The sequence below is a fragment of the Micrasema longulum genome, unplaced genomic scaffold (genome assembly GCF_059751315.1).
Source record: "Micrasema longulum isolate JH-2025_06_02 unplaced genomic scaffold, ASM5975131v1 h1tg001796l, whole genome shotgun sequence".
Lineage (NCBI taxonomy): Eukaryota > Metazoa > Arthropoda > Insecta > Trichoptera > Brachycentridae > Micrasema > Micrasema longulum.
The window spans coordinates 117,355-139,442 of NW_028278970.1; the positions used below are offsets into that span (position 1 = coordinate 117,355).

The window sequence follows — 22,088 nt, forward strand, 5'->3', positions numbered from 1 at the left end:
CAGCACATCGTGTATAAAAATAGGACAAAATAATAACAAAAAAATCAAACATTGTTAAGATTATTTCAATGTAAAATAACGATTATTTTTGTAACAAAAGTACATATTAAAATAGAGTATATGGGACTACTGGTGTTTGCCTCCGTGATGTAGTGGCAATGATACTTGACTCATGCACGGAAGGTTCCCGGTGAGAAAACCAAAAAAATATGTGAATTTTCTTAAGCCCGGGTATTCTGTGTTGTAATTCACCACAGTAATTGGGCCTCCTGGCTTGTTGTGGCGCAAAATCAATATTGATTATTACAAAAAATATCAACTTTCATATTGATTCTTAAGTTGATATACTTTCATAGGCGCACTTTCATATGATTATCAATGAATGTTTTAAATGATTTTTTTATTGTGGAAAATAAAACAATGATATTCATCGAAACATTCACAACATAACCCCGGTTTACTGGGACAAAGTAAACAATGCCAAACAGTATCTTTACGTTTATTATTAACTCTCTTGCAGAAGCGACAAATTTTACGTTTTAGTTTTCCTTTGCTGTTTTTATCTGTTATTTTTTCAATCACATGTGTTCCTGCAATTGAAATATATTTTTTAAAGTACATCCGCTTACTACGAACATTTTTATTAAAAATAAAAAATAAATCCTTTTGATTTCTTTGTAAAGCAAAAAGCTAAAATGTTTTGTTGTGGAACATAAAAAAACGATTTTGAGAAGGGAGTTTATTTATTTACATATATTAATAAGATGTATTTATCTGTCATTGGATTGTTCAAAAGATCAATTTACACACAGTAATATAGTAATATTCAACATTATGTCTATGAATGGACATTCATATTTCTTTAATAAGTCCTTCATACTTATTCGATAATAAATATTTATACCATAAAATAAGTTTATTACGAACATGCGGGGAAACTCTGGGAAGTTCATTTAGGTAAAAAATGTTTAAGCTAAAACAATTAAAAAATATTACAACAGAGATGAAGAACATTTTAGAGAGGGAAATATAAAAGTGTAGGCATCTACATTATAACCTGTCACCGGCTAGGTTTTTTTTCCGTTATAAACTATGATTAAAAAGAAAAATAATGTGACCTCACGTGCCAAAGACACTTAACGATATACTTTTAAAAAATATATATTTTTACATTTGAGAATAAATGGAGATAATTAACAAAATATTCAGACAGTTTTAAACACTACGTATTTATGTTTATAATTAATTTATGTACATCTATACTATTTATATTACAAAACGCACAATGAAAGAACAAAAACATAATATAAGCTGTACATTTATGGAGCAGTTGATTCAATATTGGTTTGGGGGAATGAGACAATCCATTTAACTTCTACCTAGCTTCACTATCCATCTCTTTATAGCCTTTTTGAACATTTTCTTAAGTTTAAGTGGCCACTTTTTACACTGTGTAACATTCATCATTATGCCTATAATTGAGCGTCTATATTCCTTTAATTCGTCCATCAGTTGATGTTTGTGGAGTTAAAAAGCTGAAACATTTATTGATGCGGATGAGATTCATCCGACTGTATTATTTCATCTACATACCAAGCAACACCTGAAAACATTCAAAAATTTTATACTTTTTAGACCAGGTGGATTTATCAACAATGTTTTGAGTTCGTCCAAATTTTTGTAGCTAAGAACTGGATTCAACCCTCTAGGGAGCTGTTAATATTAACATATTACAACGGAGATGAAGAATATTTAAGAGAAGAGAATATAGAAGTCTCAGCACTTACAGAGCTTTTAACCAGTCATTTACTGGTTTAAGTAGTCACTTTACATACTGTCTAACATTCATAATTCTGCCTGTATTTGAACATCTATATTCCTTCAATTCATCCATACGTTGAAGTTTGTGAAGTTAAAGAGCTGAAACCTTTATTGGTGCGGATGAGATTCACTCGATTGTATTATTTCATCTACATTGTTTAAAATATTTTACGGAGATATTTATGCCTAAATGTTTGTAATGGATATTACCTCTTTCTTAACGTTATTGAAGAATGAATTAAATTTGCACAGTAGCACTCTCGGCAACAAACCATTAAGAAGTCACACCACCTATTTTTATTTTGTGTTATTTTATAATTGTATATATTGTAAATTGTATCGACGAATAACTTCAAATTGCGTGTTTTATAGTATGTATCTTTATTTTAATAAATAAAATTCTTTTTCCACATCACCGGATGCCTCTTGGAGACCATATCGCTGACCAGCACCTTGCCTCTTCCCACGTCAATCCCGCGTCCCTCTGTCCCGCCGAATAAAGCCGAAAAATGGACATCGACGGCCTTCGTGACGTGACGTGTCGAAGAGGCAACTTGGGTTAAGGCTCGCCCGAGGCATCCGCAGCACGTGTCCAAGCCAAAACGCTCGTTATAGGAGCTGTTGCGTCCGTCTTCAGACTCAATATTAGTATTGAAATTTAATTAGGGCAAAAATAAATAAAAATCCATACTTTTTTAAAACAGTTTATTAAAATATTCGATAAAATATCTACATTGCATTAATTTGAAAATAATTCCATAACAACCAATAAAATAATCAGAAGATAAGTAGATTTCTCAATAGAAGCAAATAAGTAATATATCTAGCCATTTACATTGCTTTGTCATTGGTTCCTCACATCGATGAAGTTTTGAGTCTATTGCATAAAAAAAGAACTTTAGAACATAAGCATGGCTCATCCATACACGGTTAAAAGGTTATTTTAAAAACCCACGTAATTACATAGACCTACATATAGGACGAAAACGACTTAACTCAAAAAAAGCTTAAAATGAGTTAAGATCATAAAACGACTTCAATGAACATTCGGGTGGGAATAGGACAAAACCGTTACATCGCTCTCTTTATTACTCAGAGAATTTAGATTCCGTGTGGTACTATGGAAGCGAGGTAATTAGTGTTGTGTTTACATTGCTGTGTGAAGGACGCAACGTAGACAAACATACAGTGACCGAAAGCCGGTTGAGTCGATTTTATTCCGATACAAATGGCAAATTTACTTTATTAAAAAAAAAATTTAAACAGCCAATTTGCTTTGTGATTGTTTCGTTCCGACTTACCGATAATCTTAGTGACTTATTTGAGTTAATGTCATTTTATTATCTAAATTATCGAAAATCTTAGTGACTTATTTACGTTTATGAATAAATAAAAACATGTGTTTGGGTGACCTGATCTGACCTAATAAAAATGATGTCATTATCTTATTTATCAATTTTTGTTTGTTTTTTTTTAAATGTAATAATGACTCATTAAATATATGACTTGTTTAAACTTATAATGATTTATTTTTTTACGCTTTTTTTTCATAGATTCATTTATGAAAGCCTTCGGTATAATTTTCAACTCAAAATTTGGTGCTTACCTTTAAAAATACGAAAAAATCGACGAAAGAATACGAAGATGTCACAATTTACATTTTTTTTTTGCAATTTCTCAAAAAGTTGTTTTTTTGAGTTGAGTCGTTTTCGTCCTAAGGGTGCGGATATCGAAGGTCTAGATCAGCGGTTCTAAACCGCCAGTCCGTGGACCGGTACCGGTCCGTTAAGATTTTCTGTTCTTAAAAAATAGTGTTGTAGTGAGTGCAAATAATGCTCATTTAAAGTTAAAATGTCTAAACTCATTTTTTTGTACTTAGGAAGTTTGTTTTCTAGACCATCGATACTACTTTCTAGTAAAAATCTCTCTCTGTATTGATATATTTACCTTTTTTAAGACGACACGAGGTTAATCCGGTGTTGATTTTGTGCACAAGTTTAAATCAAACATCTTTATATTTCTAATTTCTAACACAAAAATTCACGCTCAGCGCTTGTCTGACGCACGGCAGGCTATAGGTTCGGTGCCTGGTGAGACACAATAACTAAATTTAATTCTTCTCAGACCTGGGTGATCTGTGCTGTAAATAACAATATTTGGGCTTCCTGGCCTGTTGATGGTGCAAAAATAAATAAATATATCGTCATGATCGTAGAACAACGACGCATGTGATTTTCTTCAACATTACATAAAAGCGGTTTAATTTTTTTTGACACTTTGTCATAACTCGATAAGAACACAAGTACATCCTTTGATACTTGGGATGGTTATAAAATAAAGCCTTTATAAAACCCTTTCCAGATTAAATATAAAAGAACGTCCATGTCGCATTTTTCGCACATCCGTCGTTGTTCTTCAATCACGACGATATGTGTGTACAAAAAAAATATGCATGAATTCCGAATTTTTCACAACATATTCATTTTTTTTTATTAATACTTTCGTTTTATGTTAATATTGTGTAATTCTTTCCCGTAAAACAAGAACTTTCCTTCTTTGCAAGTATGCATTGGTTTAGAAAATTTTACAAAATAATCTCCTTTTTCATGTTTAACTAAGTGAACTTTGGCTCTGCATCGTTTTTGCTTGGAACATCTGTAGTACATTTTGTTTCCATTAACTGCGTCTCGTGTATATTTAAAGTCTCCTACCATAATCATTAAATGCCTCTTGTGTGAAAGCACAAATTGGATACGACCTAAAAAAATAAAAAAAACATTGTTAGAAATTTAACCCGAGAAAAATTAAGATTTCGTCCTGCCCTGTCTTTCTCGTTCTTTATTTTTTGACATTTTATTTCCTCTTAAAATAAAATAAACACTATCACATACGAATGTCTTAATATTAACTTAAATCTAATTATCGTTAACCGTTATAGTGCCGACGAGCACCATCGCGCTCGTGGGTATACAAGCTTAAAGTGCCACGAGCGCGATAGCGCTCGCGAAAATAGTTGCTGTTTAGCGCGCGGTGCGGAAGGTCGCTTGCACGCATTGTTTTTTTTTTTTTACTTTCTACGTTATTACATAAGGTTCAAATTATTGTATTATTACTAAATAAAATATAAAAAGATCCAGAAAATTACAATTTAACACAAAATGTCGGAATACGAAAATAGTTGTGAAGAAAGTGATAGTGGAAGTGACATTGTGGTGCGCTTACCTCGCGTAATGCAATTTTTAAGTTATAGTGAGGATAACAGTTATTTTGCAGCAGCACATTACTAAATAATGGCACTAAAAGGGTTAAACTATATATTTATTATCAATATTTCTAAACTATATACACTTGAAAGATACATTTCATCACAACACTAAGGTGGTGACGGAAAAGATTGCAAAGAATTTTGGGAAGAACCAGAAGATTCGTTGATAAGGGTCTATGCAAAATCACCTACAACACAATCACTGAACCACACACCGACCACCCCAGCAGCACATTACTAAATAATGGCACTAAAAGGGTTAAACTATATATTTACTATCAATATTTCTAAACTATATACACTTGAAAGATACATTTCATCACAACACTAAGGTGGTGACGGAAAAGATTGCAAAGAATTTTGGGAAGAACCAGAAGATTCGTTGATAAGGGTCTATGCAAAATCACCTACAACACAATCACTGAACCACACACCGACCACCCCAGCAGCACATTACTAAATAATGGCACTAAAAGGGTTAAACTATATATTTATTATCAATATTTCTAAACTATATACACTTGAAAGATACATTTCATCACAACACTAAGGTGGTGACGGAAAAGATTGCAAAGAATTTTGGGAAGAACCAGAAGATTCGTTGATAAGGGTCTATGCAAAATCACCTACAACACAATCACTGAACCACACACCGACCACCCCAGCAGCACATTACCCTATCAAACTACGACATATTTTAAACGAATTTACAATATTACAAAACTAAGCTCGAAGAATAATCCTGAGAAAAAAAACTGATGCACAAGGGTAAAGTCAATGTTAAATTTATTTAAAGTACTAGCACATTATAAACAAAGAATACCTTACAATACAATGATATTCGTTCACAAAACTCTTAACTCTAAGAAAAACACATAATTTTGGAAAAACAAACTTCTTCTACTACTTATTCTCCTCGGCCTTACTCGTTCCTTTCTTCTCTCTTTTGTCTGCGTACAGATACACAAATAACATTAAAGAATACACCGGATCCTCTTTTTACACGGTGGATATGTTCCATACAGTACCGCGTAAAAATCAATTCTGGATTTAAATAAAATGAAATTGTTCACTTTTTACCGTCCCTTAATTTTTTTATTGACTTCAAAATAATTTAAAAATCGTTACTAAAATTATTTACTACAACTACCATATTATATTATACGCCAAGTAAAAGCGCAATCTAGGCATTCTAAAATCCAATAGTACATATTATTACTATTGCGAATTGTTAAATTGATGTTTTGTATCGTGTTATTTCGAAACCGTGTAAAAAGATGTTCCGGTGCATTGAAGAGTTCAGGGCCCCGATTACAATGGGAAGTTATCATTTATCTTCAATTTTATCTACAAAATAAAATGAAGTTTTCTGTATGAAAAGCAGAATATGCTTACATTTTTTTCTTTTAAACATGTTCAATTATAGGTTACAGACGAAAATACTTTAAATATTCATGCAAATATACTCATTTTCGTACATAATTATCGTATTTTCTTTATAGACAGTCGAAGATAACTCTGTTAACTTCCCATTGTAAACGAGGCCCAGGGCCCGGGACGTCATACCTTCACCATGGCGGGATAGTTCAAGAGAAATTTTCTAGAGCGATTACGAAGATACACTACCGATCCCATACCTTCAAGTTTTGGGTACCTACCCAAAACATCGATATGAAACAAGGGGAAGCGTACGTCACGTTACACATACAAACTGTTATGTCATAATTTAATTTGCCTTCAAAATTTACTTCTTTCTCTTTCGTATTTTAAATAGGCTTTTAAGAAAAAAGGTGCCCACCTCAAAACGATTTAAAATTAAAGTAAATCATAATTAAGGAAAAGTTTCTTAGTAGAATATTTTTTTGTCACTTTTGATGTGTAGATATGTTTACCGTGAAGTACTAGAGGCATCGGGACATTCCGATGTACCTACCGAAAACTTGAAGGTAGAGTCGGTAATGTATGTATCTTCGTAATCGCTCGGGCTCGGGCACAACTATACCTTCATGGTGAACGTCCTTAATTTATCATTGTTATCGCGGCTCTGGGCATAGTTCTTACGAACGGTTGCTTTACAGGAACTTAAAGTGTGACAGGTATGGTAGGCAGGTGTATTATAAGTAATTAATTATGATTCGTTTGGTTTTTTCAGCTGTTTTTGTGAAATCACGAAATAATAATTGGAATATAAAGGTGGGAAACTACAAGTATACAAAAGATAGAGCATCTGCGAAGAAAATTTACTGGTGCTGTGCCTCGCATTCTTCATTAGGTTGTAAAGCACGCTTGCATACCACTATTTCAGGAGTTATTCTACTCAGCAGGAATACCCACATTCACTGAAATTCCACGTTCGTCATTTGTCATAATGATGATACCTTTATCGTGAAACAACTGAACATATTGCTAGAAAAGCGAACCAAAGGCAACTATTGTAGATACCTTGCTTCAGAGGCGAACTAGATACTCTGTTTGAGAGACGAAATCGAGGCGACCAGATACCTAGCTGTAAAGACGAAAAAGAAGCAATGGAAGAAACACTTCTTTGCTTCCATACTATATTGGACCATGTATTAACTAATAATATGACAGACAAGATAAGTTTAATCAATTACACCTTTGAAAAACATGCAAAAAGTGGGTCATCGAAAGGGATGTTCTTGATTACTTCAGCTAAATTGCTAACTAAATAAATCAATGTACAAACTATGTGAGATTTTTGTTTTGTATACTGTTTTTTCATCCTGTGTATATTTACTGTCAAACAATCTATAAGAAAAAGTTGCGAAAAATGAAATAAAAAAAGTCACTGGATACATTGCTTGCGAGGCAAACTAAAGAGAATTAGATGTATATAGGCGGGATCCACGTTTAAGACGCACGGAAGGAATGCGGTAAAAACGGACTTTCAACAAAAGTTGGCACCTCGATATTCAAGAATATAATACATTCGTGAATACCGACCAGCTACTACACACTACCGCATTTCTTCGCAATGCTGAGCGTCGTGGTTTTTAGAAATGTCAGGCACTACGTACCTATATGATAACCTCGTTGATTGCCCTGATTGGTCGGTCCATTTTGTAGGAGGCCGATCTCTTGTTCGCTTACCCTCAACTATCCCCTATTCCACCAGTTTTTCGAGACTTCTATTTTTTTCTTAGAATATGACCGAGCTAGATTAAAGAATTTTTCCATACCTGCTATCAAACTTTTTTCAAGCCGGCATTATCTTGTTTTATGTGCTCTATAACTAGTTTTTTTATTAAAATATTTTTTTATATCCTTAATATTCAATAAGAATATTAATTTAACTACGCACAATGCTATGTTTCGAATGTAAAACGTATACCATCTTATTATTAATATTTAAAGCATTTACACTGTGGTCAAACATTTTACTAAATTTGATTAAATATTTGATATAGTCACTTACCGATAACCATGGAACTAACTATGTCTTTCATTCCCCTATGCCCAGAATTCTTAGGTCTGCCAACAAACATACCAGTCTTGATTTCTTTGATAACAACTTGTCTTCTTTCATACGTGTCAAGTTCAATCAATTTAATCCCAGTCAGTGAAGAATTCACTTCCCTCTCTTCTCAATCCAATGAAGTACATATTATGTACTTCTGCATTACTTTCTTTCAGCACAAAGATGCTAAGGCTACCGGATTTCAGAGAGCTCCTTCGGGCAGCTTTTCTCGTTTAACAATGAGCAAATTTTCCGTGTATGTGGGCACCGCCAAGGAGACTTATGTCCTCAGATGCGGTGTGCGGTATGTGGTGGGCAAGCTGTCTTCTTTCATACGATCACTGAATCAAATTCAATTATAAACATCTCTATCCCGCTTCCACTCCCACCGAGTCTACCATTGTGTTTTTCTACTTTCTTTTATAACAATGTTCTATGCATAAACATGTCCTAAAAATTCCCATTGGGTGTATATATAAATAAATAAATCCATTCAATACACAACTGCAGAAAAATTCAATAAAAATTAAACATAAAAAACCTACTTAATAATCTACAAACAATTATAAAACTTTAAAATAAGAAAAAACAAAGTTGATTAGTATGTAGAAACTCCAATTATTATAGTAATTGTTTATTTTTTTAAATAACTTATTTATACTTATAATTAGAAATCAAACACTGATTTGAGTCTACTGAACACAAGATTAAGATCTTCACATTCGTTTGAAAATGCCCTAATAAGGCGAAACAATTGTCACGAAGTTTTTATTTTTATATGTTTATATTTGTAAAAATAAAATAAAGTGTTCAGTAGACTCAAATCAGTGTTTGATTTCTAATTATAAGTTTAAATATGGAGTTCTACAAAATAAACACCAAATCAATCAATAACTTATTTATAGCTTTAAAAAACCCGGGTTATATACACATATTATAAGGTCTAGTCGTTTTATGTCTCGTTTGAATTATGTAGTGGTCGTGTGCTTTTTAAGGTTGATTTTAAATTTGTTTCCAATGAAAAACAAAATAACTTTTTATAAACTTTATTAGCCTTATTAAAATATAGAAACAAATAATAAACATTTTTTATATAACTAATACTAAAAGTAACATTGAACAACTTTTTCGTGTTAGTTTTTTTGTTTGTTTTTTATGTTATGTAAACTAAAATTTCAGATTTCAAGAAAATAAACTTTATAAATCTTCAACGCTTAGAATAAACATTTAATATAAGTTATCAATTGGTAAGATGTAAAAATATATGTAATCATTTAATGACCTATAAATATAATTTTTTTCATATTTTAAATTTCAAATGCCGTGATAAAGAAAGTTAATATGAAATATTTAAAAAATAGTTTCTTTCATAGTTCTTTAACTAATCCCATGGCCCTTATATAACACATTGAGGCTTTAATGACAAAATGCACTAAGTCGTTAAAACAAGTTGCAGGATAATCGCGTTTAAAGAATAATCTTTATTCTAAGCATAGCATAAAATTTGAAATAAACATCTTGCACCTATGTTCAAATTTTTTTTAAATATATTGAGGCTATACTAACAAAATACATTAAGTCACCAGTCTTTGAATATTTCAAATATTCTTTAATATAGGTACAAGATGTTGATTTCAAATTTTATAGTATGCCTAGAATAAAGATTACTCTTTAAAAGCTTTAAAAATAAAAAAAATGTGAGAGAAAAGTTGAAAGAATAAAAAAGCTTTAAATGTGATCCCGTAACTTGTTATAACGACTCAATGCATTCTGATAGACACGATCGAAATGCATTTGGTGACATATTGCATTGTACTTGTAAATAATTATATAGGTGCGGATAAAGATAAAACGAGGTTCTTTTTGTTTTGTCTTTTACAGCGTTTGAAATTTTCGTCGACCACAGTATTATTAAAAATAAAAAAATTACTGACATCCCTTAAAGCGATCATTTAAAATAAAATATTTTTTAAACATAATGAACAATACGTATTATTTATATGTTTTAACAAGTGTATACAAAAATAGTATTTTTTGTTAGAACTCTCGTATTTTGATAGAAAAAATATATCTACGTATTATTTCATTTAAATTATTTATTGACAATTCTTGATGGAATTCCATTTTAATGATGTAATAACTTATATTTACATATAAGTTATTAATTTAAAAAAATACTTGGTACACTTCCACTTATTTATTTTGACCAATTAGCGCTTTCACCTTCTAATGGGCATCAGTCTGAAGATGCATCATCATCTATTTACATATAAGTTATTACATTATCTACGTATTAGATAGCGTATTTATAAATCGTAAAAATACACCAATATTGACTGTTAAATGTCATACAAAAGTTCTTAAATATACATACTATTGATTAATTTAATAATGAACAGTATAAAATATTATCTTTTTTTCCAAGTCCAAACGTTTGTAGAGAAATTAATAAATATTTCATTAGAGATAGTAAACTTTTTAAAGAAGGGAATATGAAAGTTCAGGCATATACAGAGGACATATCTATGACCTGTTACCGGGTGGCATTTTTCTTAACATCCACATTTCTTCCGCAATTTTTCCATTTGTTGACATTTCATGAGTCCTGTAAATTAGACTTTCCTAGACTTTCATACATCCTTCTGTTGAAACATCTTGATAAACTCCCCAATTGGTTACGTATGCTGTGTTTATTACAATTATAACGAGTACTTAACGATAACTAAAAGAAACAAAGATACGATTTTGATATACTCAAAACAGTAATGTGCTGATAAATATCGTAAAAAAAAATATCTCAGGGCTGGTATTCTGAAAGCTCTCGCGGGGGTAGAGAACGCGTTGCAAGCACGTAATTTACGCACGAACGAAGTAGCGCTAGAAAAGCTTTAGCTGCCTCCGAGAGCGTTCAGAATCACACTGCTGGACTTCCTCTAATGGTTAGTCGAATACGGAGCAGTCAAAATCGACAATCGGAATGTTTACAAGAGATCTCTTCTTCAATACCCTAATCGGATGCGAGTGGTCGTTGTTTATGTAGACTATTCTATTGGATTCTGTGAGTGCGGTGGCCTTGCAACGGTTGACGTTGGATTTCTGTGAGCAAACCCACTTGCAACGTCCATTGGTCTGAAACCTTACGAAACAGAACCTATATCCCTGGTAGACTAGCACCCTGGTCCCGCGCTTGGATACTCCGTATCCTGCAACTGAAAAGAAAAACATTGAAACATTATACCAACACTTAACCTGACTGGAAATTCAACAACGACGAATAAAAATATCTGAAAAAGAAAATACCCAATCAATACTTTAAAAATTATTACTTTTTCAATTAGGTTGACGTTTAACCATTTTAGTCCAGGTGGCATATTTGTAAATACCCGACGCGTTGTCCTTTCGGAATGCTTCGGTATCACTCGGAAATACGTCTCCCGTTCGGGATGTTTAGATGCTCTTTGTTATTTAACACTGTTCAATTTCGCAACGCCACGAATCACCCCTGAGTAGCGCCTGCTAACGTCACTCAACATAAACATTCTCGTTTTACCTGTAGTATCTCGGTAACGCCGTTTTACCTGTAGTATCTCGGGTGAAAAACGCGTCTGCTATTTACGAAGCTACTTCGGGTTTCGGAAACATCCCGAATGGATAACACGTTGGGTATTTACAAATATGCGCCCAGGTGTGCACTCAAATATATGCACAAGATTTATTTACTTACGTACCTACCGAGTTTATTTTCAATCACCTGTATTCCTAAATATGTCTATATATTTTTCTATTTTAGTTGGTAGTCGGCATTACTCAGAAAATACCTTATTGATTTGTTGCTGACAGCTGGCTTCTGTCATCCTTCTGAATGATATTTAATACAAGTTTTAAATGTATTTGACTAAGATTAAAGAAATTTAATCGAATAAACATACTTACACCTGTTATACGATATTTCATACACACACATTTCATGAACTTTTATTTCATTGATTGACAGTTTGTGACCCAGCGTTCATTAAAAAATAATTCTTCGAATATAAAAGTTTAAAAAAAACAATATTTTAAATAATTCCTTTAATACATATAAAATATTAAACATGTTTTATATCCACGGATATCAATGCAGGTTTAAAAGGGTTTTACACATTCAACCCTTCAGTAATAAATATTATTAAAAATCCAATCAATTAAATGCATAATTTTTTAACATTATTCATTTTAAATAATTTTATTTGTATTACTAAAATAAATAAGAATGGAAATTTGGAATAATGACACCATAAAAAATGGTGGATTGGCATACATACTACAAAAAATGTTAATAGAATAATATCAATATGAATAAATATACGAGTATTTAATGTGTATTGCCACAATCTGAATTCTGCTTAAATTTTAATTATATTATATATATTCGATACAATTTACATATATTCTTAAATATTATGATCAGTTTTAATTCATGACAGTAAAAAAAAAAAATACATCTATGAAATACACATAACTTAAAATGGGCCGTATGACAGGTCATGTCAAAATTACAAAATTACAAAATCACACTCAATTACATACATATGTTTTTTTGCAACTTACATACTATTTTATTCGTTAAAAAAAATTCAGACTTTTTTGATCAAATTAGGATTGAAATAATCACGCAATCATTACAATTTCCACGTAAAATAATCACAATAATTTATTTTGTTTCATTTAATGCTTTCTTTAATCTCGACATACAAGTTTCCAATTGCCGATCGCTTCATTTTTTTTATTTTAAAATTAAAATTGTGTTTCGTAAATACATCAAACGCAATTATCATTACAATACACACACTAACAAAAATGAACATTCAACAAAGTTTGGTAAAAAGCCGCTAAAAGTTTTGTTTGGTCCCTTTCCTGTATTATGTATTTTTAAAGAGTTTCTAAACAACATAAGCGCTATTTAGTAGATATAAAGCATTTTTTGTAAGTAAAGCTATTTCTGTCTTCACGATATGTTTTATAATTTTTAAATGCTTAAATTGTCCAAGAATGAATTGTGAAACTCCTGTGCCCCGATTACAATAGAATTAAGATTTCTGTAAAAAAATGCGTATCTTTTTATATATAATTCCTCTGTACGTGTGATGTCACTGAACTCTTCCTAAATGGCTTAACCGATTTACGTGCGGTTTTCAGAGAAATATAGATCTTTGCGCTGTGCGTGTTCGTAGATATTAACATCTTAAATCTGATATGTAAAAAAGAAGTAAGGAGCATAAATGTTTTATTCATCAATCTACTGGGGTTGAATTCGAGGAGAATGCATTTACAAAAAAATGGTAAGATGTTGTTTTTTTGTGTATAAAAAAGTTTATTTTTAAATGTTTACAGATAGCGTTTGTTTTTTGTGGATCTTAATCAGATTATTTTCTTAAATTCCTTATAATTTCTACTTATTTATGTCTTTTTACCGGATTTTTGGTAAAACATAAATAATATTAAATTCAAAACATTTTTAAAATCGTATTCCTACATAAGTACCCTACATAATACCCTCTGTTGGTGAGAAGACCGGAGTTTGACGTTTGCAAAAAGAATGCCTTATTTGAAAAAATGTTTATTTTATGTTTTGGAATTCAACCATAAACAAGTACCTAGGTACCTACTTAAATTCAATACTTGAATATCAACAATTTTTAGGTTTGGAATTCAATCATAAACAAGTACCTAGGTACCTACTTATCAATAAAAAGTATTTATCCAAACTAACAGCAGGCAAGCCAACGTTCAGGCAGGACAACGTCTGTCGGGTCCGCTAGTATTTGTATAAAAAATTAAAAGTATCTTTGTCGGTACCTTATAATTGAACGTGTTAAAAAATATACACATTTTTGTACAGAAAATTGACTTTAAAGACGATCGAAGATAACTCTGGTAACTTTCTATTGTAATCGGGATCATGGAAATTGAGGGAATATTTTTGTGTTATGTGACTTAAGTAGCGTTTACACGAGGACAATACAATATTGTCTTGTCCCAGCATCCGACCTGTTGTCCACGTGTGAACGGCAATTTGAAAGACAGGACATTGTTCCGAGACATTGTCACGGAGATGGGCAAGATTTCTCCGCAGGAAAAGATTACCCACATCACAGCGCTTTGCCGCATTGTCCTCGTATGAACGCGCACGGACATGACCGTAGGACAATAGTCACTTGCTCGACGTGTGCTTGTCGCTTACGCGCATTTTTTTTGCAGAAAACATATTTTTTCTTATTAAGTTAGTTCTTTAACAATTCCAAATACATCTTGGTAAAAAAAATTTTTTTTTCGCGATTTTCGCAGCGCTGGAAGTTCTGGTGTTCGTGGAACTGGGACACGTTAAAATTGTCTTATGTATTTTATTGACGTCGTGTTAAAAACGATGAATAAATCTTTTGGTCTCGTGCTTTTAACTGGAGCCAATAGGAAGTTCGGTGGTTTCCTCTTTTCTGTGTAGAAGATGCGTCAAATTCACGTAGACTATCATATCGTTAGCCGAGGTAATAACTCTTGATGGGCAGCCTCTGTGCCAGGAAGTGCATCGCCAGGAAACCAGCTTAGTAGAAGGTGTATCGGTCCAAACCTTAAATTGGTAACCATCGAGAATGAGAATCCTTTCGGAACCGTTGTCTAAGAAAACTGGTAGTGCTAAAACAAAATCAAAGTGTCAGATTTGAGAAATATTGTACCTTAAAATATTATTGGTATTTTTATCCTTATTCTGCAAAATAGTGGTTAAATTGATTAGCTTGGGTTTTTAGTATGGTAGGACGCCGTTATAACGGATTAGAAAACTAGTGAAAAATCTGTACTTACATGAAATCATGTATCTTTTGGCTTTATTCGGCGAAACTAAGGAACGCGGGATTGGCGTGGGAGGAGGCGAGAGTGCTGACTGGCGATAGGGCTTCCTGCAGTGATTTACGTAATTTACTTACTAATTACATGCTAGCAACGCTTTCTCTACCCCCTAGAGAGCAGTCAGAATCCTACCGCTGTATGCGTCTGGTGATGCCCACATGCTCCACTTCGGTGCGGATGTTGAAAAAATAAAGAAATCTTGAAGCTTATTGTTTGTTTTGAAATTAGTTTATAAGCACGCGCAATGAGTAATATTTTCATGTTTTGTAACTTGTATTTGTTTTAATTTTCTTATTATAATAAGTACTTACATTTAATTATTAATAATATATTATCTAATTTATATTTATGCTTCAATTTTTATTATTATCAGTATGTCTTCTTATTTATATTTATGTATCATTTTAAATTTTTTTATGGTAAATTTTCTGATTTATGCTTCAATTTTTATTATTATCGGTATGTTTTCTTTTTAACATTCGTGTTTCATTTTCTAATTATTATTAGTATATTTTCTAATTTATATTTATTATATATTTTTCGATATTATAACTTTTTAAGTATCATTTGATTAAAAAAAACACATTTAAAAAAAGAAGGTCCTGCCTAAACACAGAAATTTCCTAGCTAGTAGGGACCTGAAACAATAAATCTCTGTACATTTTAAAACTGTGAAATAAATAAATATACATTTTTTTGTTATTTGCCAATAATAAGGATTAATTTGGCACAAAAAACTGACCACGCAATCGCAGATTGTGAATTGAAAAAATAAATGGAATCTGGAATCGACTCCAGAATACCGCCTCACAGTTTATCAAAACTGAACATAATTCTATCTTAATATAGAGTTTATATTTGAAGCACTAACTTTGTGGTAAAGACACTGGATTAAAAGTACTTCATGTTGAAAATAAAATATTAAAATTAGACAGCTTAGAAATCTTAGAAATTAAAAAAGCGATTCATAATAAGAAAAAAATATTTAATAACAATTTAAACAATATTTATTTTAGTCCTCTCCTGTCTAGCTTCGAAAATATTGATATCAAATTACCACCCGTGTAAGGAAAAAACGACTTGATTTATTGGGTCCACGTGTAGTATTTAGTAAACACGATAACAATAAAATAGGAATTAATTCATGAGTTACGTAAACCTTGACGAAGAAGCTTGTTTGCTTTGAAACCGGTCGGTGGAAAAAAAAAATAGTGGTTAAAAACAAAGTTGATTTTATTATAATTCTATCATTTTATTAATAACTCATTGTAATAATCATTCATTTAATTCACTTGGTAATCGCATGCAGTGGCTTGCAAATCAACAAAGTGATGATTTAGTTCTGTTTTGTATCATGCATCGCTGTTGATCAGTTCCACAGTTTTGGAGTGAATTCTCGTCGTCCTTCTAAATGATATTTAAGGGAGTTAACATTTTTTGTTTGTATCAACAGAAATTTATTCAGGACTCATAAGGATTGAGAATACATTACGTAAAAACACGATATAATATTTTTTATACGAAAAAAGACCAGTCATTGCAGCGGGAAATTACGGGGCAGAACATCCAGACTTGAGAAAAATCACATTTAATTTTTGTGTTCTCACCGCGAATCGAACCCGAAGCCTTCCGTGCGTGAGTCAAGCGTCTTATCCATTACATCACGGAGGTCGATAATGATGATAACATTTTTATAAAATGGCGAATGGCACACTGGGCATCTTCGATTTAACGAGACTGATAAGTATCAAATATATGTACAATATTGTAGTCTACCTTTGGTAGCGCCCTTGAGATATTTTATTACGAAAATGGCGCTATATAAGTTATCCATAATAAATAAATAAATACCTTTGGCCCTTTTTACAGAAGCCATGCAAATCCACCCGGCGCGGTAATTTTACCGGGGGATTTGCGTGGCATGTGTGAAAAGGGCCTTTGTTGTGGCGTCCGGTAGACATAATTATTTGGTAAAATCTCCGATCATCAGACAACACCGGTTCGGAAACGAGTATGGAGAAATTCATATGTTTCGTTTTCATGTCCAGTTTTTAGATTAAAAATTATTTCGGCGATAAAATCAAAATAACTCGCTAAGCTGTTAAAATAATTTTAGGTTTTTGTATTTTACTTACGTACGCTCAAATAGTACCCCCTATATACTTTTTTTTTTGTTGCTAAAACTGTTATAATTTTTCAAAAATATTTAATTGTGTACCTATCTACTTTTATGCTATATTTATTTATGTATTTATCTATAATGCATAATGTAATTCTACTTTTAAAAATGTTATTCGATACAAAACAAACGAAAATTTTATGTTTAGATACATATTTTTTAGACCTACATATTATATTATTAACTTGTTATACCAAAAAAGGCTTGAATTTTAATTTTATACCTGTCATGTAAAAGCCCTCTGGGCGTATATAACAAATATTTTTTTATAAAAGAAAGAGTATTTTTTTATGATCTTCTTCACTTTTACGAGAGATAGTATTACAGCCTGGTGTTGGTTCAGAACGAGACACTTTTTATTTACACTTATTTATTAATAAATTTGTATAAACCACTCCAACTTTTGAATTATCGTCGACCGGTTTCAAGGTTCCACAGAGTAAAAATGTTTTTGATATTAAAAATACCTTTTATTTATTTTACAGGTTTTATAGGTTGCTTAGTTATAATACAATATATTTGTAATGTATAAATATTGATGATTAGAACACTTTTCAAAAGCTATAATAAATAATATAATATCTAGGGCTTTGTACAGGGTGCCTCGGAACTATTTGACTAAGTACAGTTATAACGAAATATACAGAAAATATTTACAAAACAATTGTATAAATTATATTCATAATTGATATTCATGAATATAATTTTGATTAGGTACGTATATTAATTCATATACTAATAATTAAACATTTACACATGTTTTAAATTTAGTTTATTCGAGCACCGCTTACGCTGGCATATTTTAAATTTATATATTTTATAATTATTTGTTTAAAATATTCAGTGGTAAAATAGTATAAAAGTGAAATTTTATTGAATGTTAAGACTCCGTAACTGCGTATGTAACAAATAATAAAATATATGTATGTATATAAACATAATATGCATTATAGATGCAACTATTTTTTTAAAATTACACGTTATGCATGGGTTGCTTCCGGTTGTGTTACTTAAAAAATGTTAATAAAAATAAAATAAATAATTGTAAGTATAAACGCCTCAACACTAATGAAAACAATAGAGTAATCCATAAGGAAAATGATATAAGATTTACCGCAAAAAAATATCTAAATAAAAATGTGAGGAATTTTTTATCAATTTTTGTATTTAAATAAAAAAGTATTATAAGATGTACGTACATATTTGTAGAATAAAATAGGTACACAAGGCGCAAATATTATATGAATTTAATAAAACAAATTGGAGTTGATGAAGTAAAAATATTAAAATAAATATTATTTTCTGACTTTTTCTTAAAAACTTCCGGTTTTTAGTTTTACATTTCTGCTTTGATACAACACTCAAATTAATAATGAGAGGCCTTACAATCGAACAACTTGAAAATTATTTTTAAAAATTCTTTAAAAATCAGATCAGTCCGACAAATGTATAGCGCTCTTCGTAATTTCTAGAAATGGTCCTATTAATTGGCCTCCGCGATCCTGTGATTTGACGCCGTTAGATTATTTCCTATGCGGCTACGTTGAGTCCACAATCTATGGAAAGAAACCAACAATTCGCAAAGCATTGGAAATCAATATAACACGCATCATTTAGGAAATAACGTTGGAATGGAATCCACGATCCTGCGATTTGACGCCATTAGATTATTTTCTATGGGGCTACGTTGAGTCCTTGATCTATGGAAACAAACCAACAACTCTTGAAGCAATGGAAATCAATATAGCACGCATCATTTCGGAAATAACGTTGGAATCCACGATCCTGTGGTTTGACGCCATTAGATTATTTCCTATGAGGCTACGTTGAATCCACAACCTATGGAAATAAACCAAAAACTCGCAAAGTATTGAAAATCAATATAACACGCATTATTTCTGAAATAACGTTGGAATCCACGATCCTGTGGTTTGACGCCATTAGATTATTTCCTATGAAGCTACGTTGAGTCCACAATCTATGGAAAGAAACCAACAGTCTCAAAGCATTGGAAATTAATATAACACGCATCATTTCGGAAATAACGTTGAAATTGTTGTAAGAAGTGGCCAACAGTGGATCGTGAATTCGTTACGTAACTGCCAGTCGCAAAATACATTTGTCCATCAGTTTGAAAAAAAAAAAATGTATTTTCATTTGTGTGACAATAAAAAAAACCCATCCAAACAAATCGTTGCTTCTTTTGATTTAATTCATAGTTGTATCACGTTTAAAAAAACAGCCGGTACAAATATTATTATTGTAAATACTAATTAAATATTATTTGAGAAATCAGTTCCAAAGTCACATATCATCATTAAATCATTTTGGTTTAATGTACGTACACACATAATATATCAGTATACTATGCAGTCATTTTACTTAACATAACATAAATATTTTTCAGTCAAATTTTAGTAAATAGTTTACATTATATAACACGTAAGCGTGTCAGTTTGTAATAATTCATTAATTTGTTTATTCATTTTAAATCTGAACAGGCCAGGAGGCCCAATTACAGTGGCGAAAAGGTTATTACACCACGGACGCCGCCTTCATTTTCCAAGCATGTCGGCAAAAGGTGTTAAATTGCTCAGTAGTGAGAAAAAGCGATTCTCAACCACTGCACAAATATGCACAGAGTGCGGATGCGGTATGGTTATGTGAATGTGAGCAGTTAAACGAGCCAGTGATATAGGAAAGGCCTAGCCTTTCATATTCCCTGAACAAAAAAATATTTCCCTGAGGTTTACGTTGGTTACAGAGTTTCGAACGTGCTGGTAAAGTGATCAGAACTTTTAAAGTATGCCGTATTTGATTGAAAATCAGATCTACATTTTTATATATATGTTATTTTCCGTTAAATAATACTCCGGTGGCATGTGCATGTGTAAACTGTTCACTCTGACAACCTTGTTCCCGTCTATGGTAATGTTGGCATTGCATCCTTTCATCTTGGAAGAACAGCGCCATCTTTCTAATCCTAGGCGGGAAATACAATGCCTGGTGAAGGAGTAGCCGTTGTACAACAATATCCTTATTCCTTTAGGACTGCATGTCAGCAAAAAATCTGAAAAAAAGATTAGTTGAATAAAAGAAATGTTTAAACTTGAGAAATACAACGTAATCAAATGAGGGACATCTAAGAACTCTCCCATTCTTAATGGTTTATAATCGACGTAATTATATGATGTCAGTGAGGATGCTATCAAAGCATTCTCTTAATACCTATTCACAATTCTTTTTCCTTCTCTAACTCATATAGTGTCCATACGGCTCGACTGTGGAATCATCTCCCACCCATCATCAAAGATGTTACTACAGTATCTTTGTTTAAATCACGTCTGAAAATACATCTCTTTTTTAATCTCTCCTCGTTTCCTCTTTTTCCCTTCTTCCCATTGAGTAACAGTTTTGATTTAAGGTAATTGTTATGCAAATAAAGTTATTCATATTTTTATATATCTATAGCTTTTTTATTTTTATTTCTATTGAATATATTTTATAACTTGAAAAAAAAAAAAAAAACACTTTTATTTTATTGGTTGGCTGGAAGAAATTGTCATTTGGCAAAATAAGCTCGTCAATGTACAATTAACATTATGTACAAAAAGTTAAAGAACACCATTTATGTAATATTATTATGAATGTACCTACTAATACTACAATTAACTACTAATATAAAATTGCTATTAAGAAATGGATAGTGGAGGTGGGTTGCGCACGGATCGATGAGTGGATCAAGCCAAATAGGTAGAATGTGTGTACTGTTTATGAAATTTGTTCTATTGGTCTATATAAATTGGTTATGTTTTTTATGATTATTTTAGTTTTTTATTGTTTATTATGTTAATGATAATTAGGTTAATTGGATTAATTACGTTTTTCAAATTGTTATTATTGTGTTAACTTTGTTAAATAGCTAATCTTAGACATGTTTCACATTTTGTAAAATATTTCCCTCGGCGCGGGACACCCCCAGTGAGGGAAGGCGGCCTCCGTGGTGTAGTGGTCAAGACGCTTGACTCACGCACGGAAGGTTCTGGGTTCGATTCCCGGTGAGAACACAAAAATTAAAATGTGATTTTTCTCAAGCCTGGGTGCTCTGTGATGTAATTCACCACTGTAATTAGGCCTCCTAGCCTGTTGTGGTGCAAAAAAAAAAAAAAGCATTATTCTGTATAAAAAAATTGTGTTACAACAAAAGGGTGTGTTTATGTGTATTTGTATCAGAGTAAGTGTAGATGTGTGTTTATGTGTATTAGTGTAGGAGTAAGTGTTCAGGTGTGTGTAAGTGTTCAGGTGTGTGTAAGTGTGAGCATCATTAAATAGTAAATGGGATCGTATCGCAGCCAGAAATAAGGAGTTAATTTATTTAAAAATAAATTAAGGGGCATGTAAAATATATCAATAGATGAAAAAAAAGCATTATAGTTAGAGCAAGAACGATAGAGGAAAGA

General features: G+C 31.7%; 1 long non-coding RNA gene across 1 annotated transcript; it reads right to left on the reverse strand.

The window, feature by feature from the left end:
• Positions 1–3,160: 3,160 nt before the first annotated feature.
• Positions 3,161–20,694, reverse strand: LOC148273956 (uncharacterized). The gene is made up of 2 exons (XR_015824419.1): positions 20,541–20,694; positions 3,161–4,579 (listed from the first exon to the last, which is right to left on the reverse strand). It is a non-coding gene; the product is annotated as an uncharacterized LOC148273956 (long non-coding RNA).
• Positions 20,695–22,088: the final 1,394 nt, after the last annotated feature.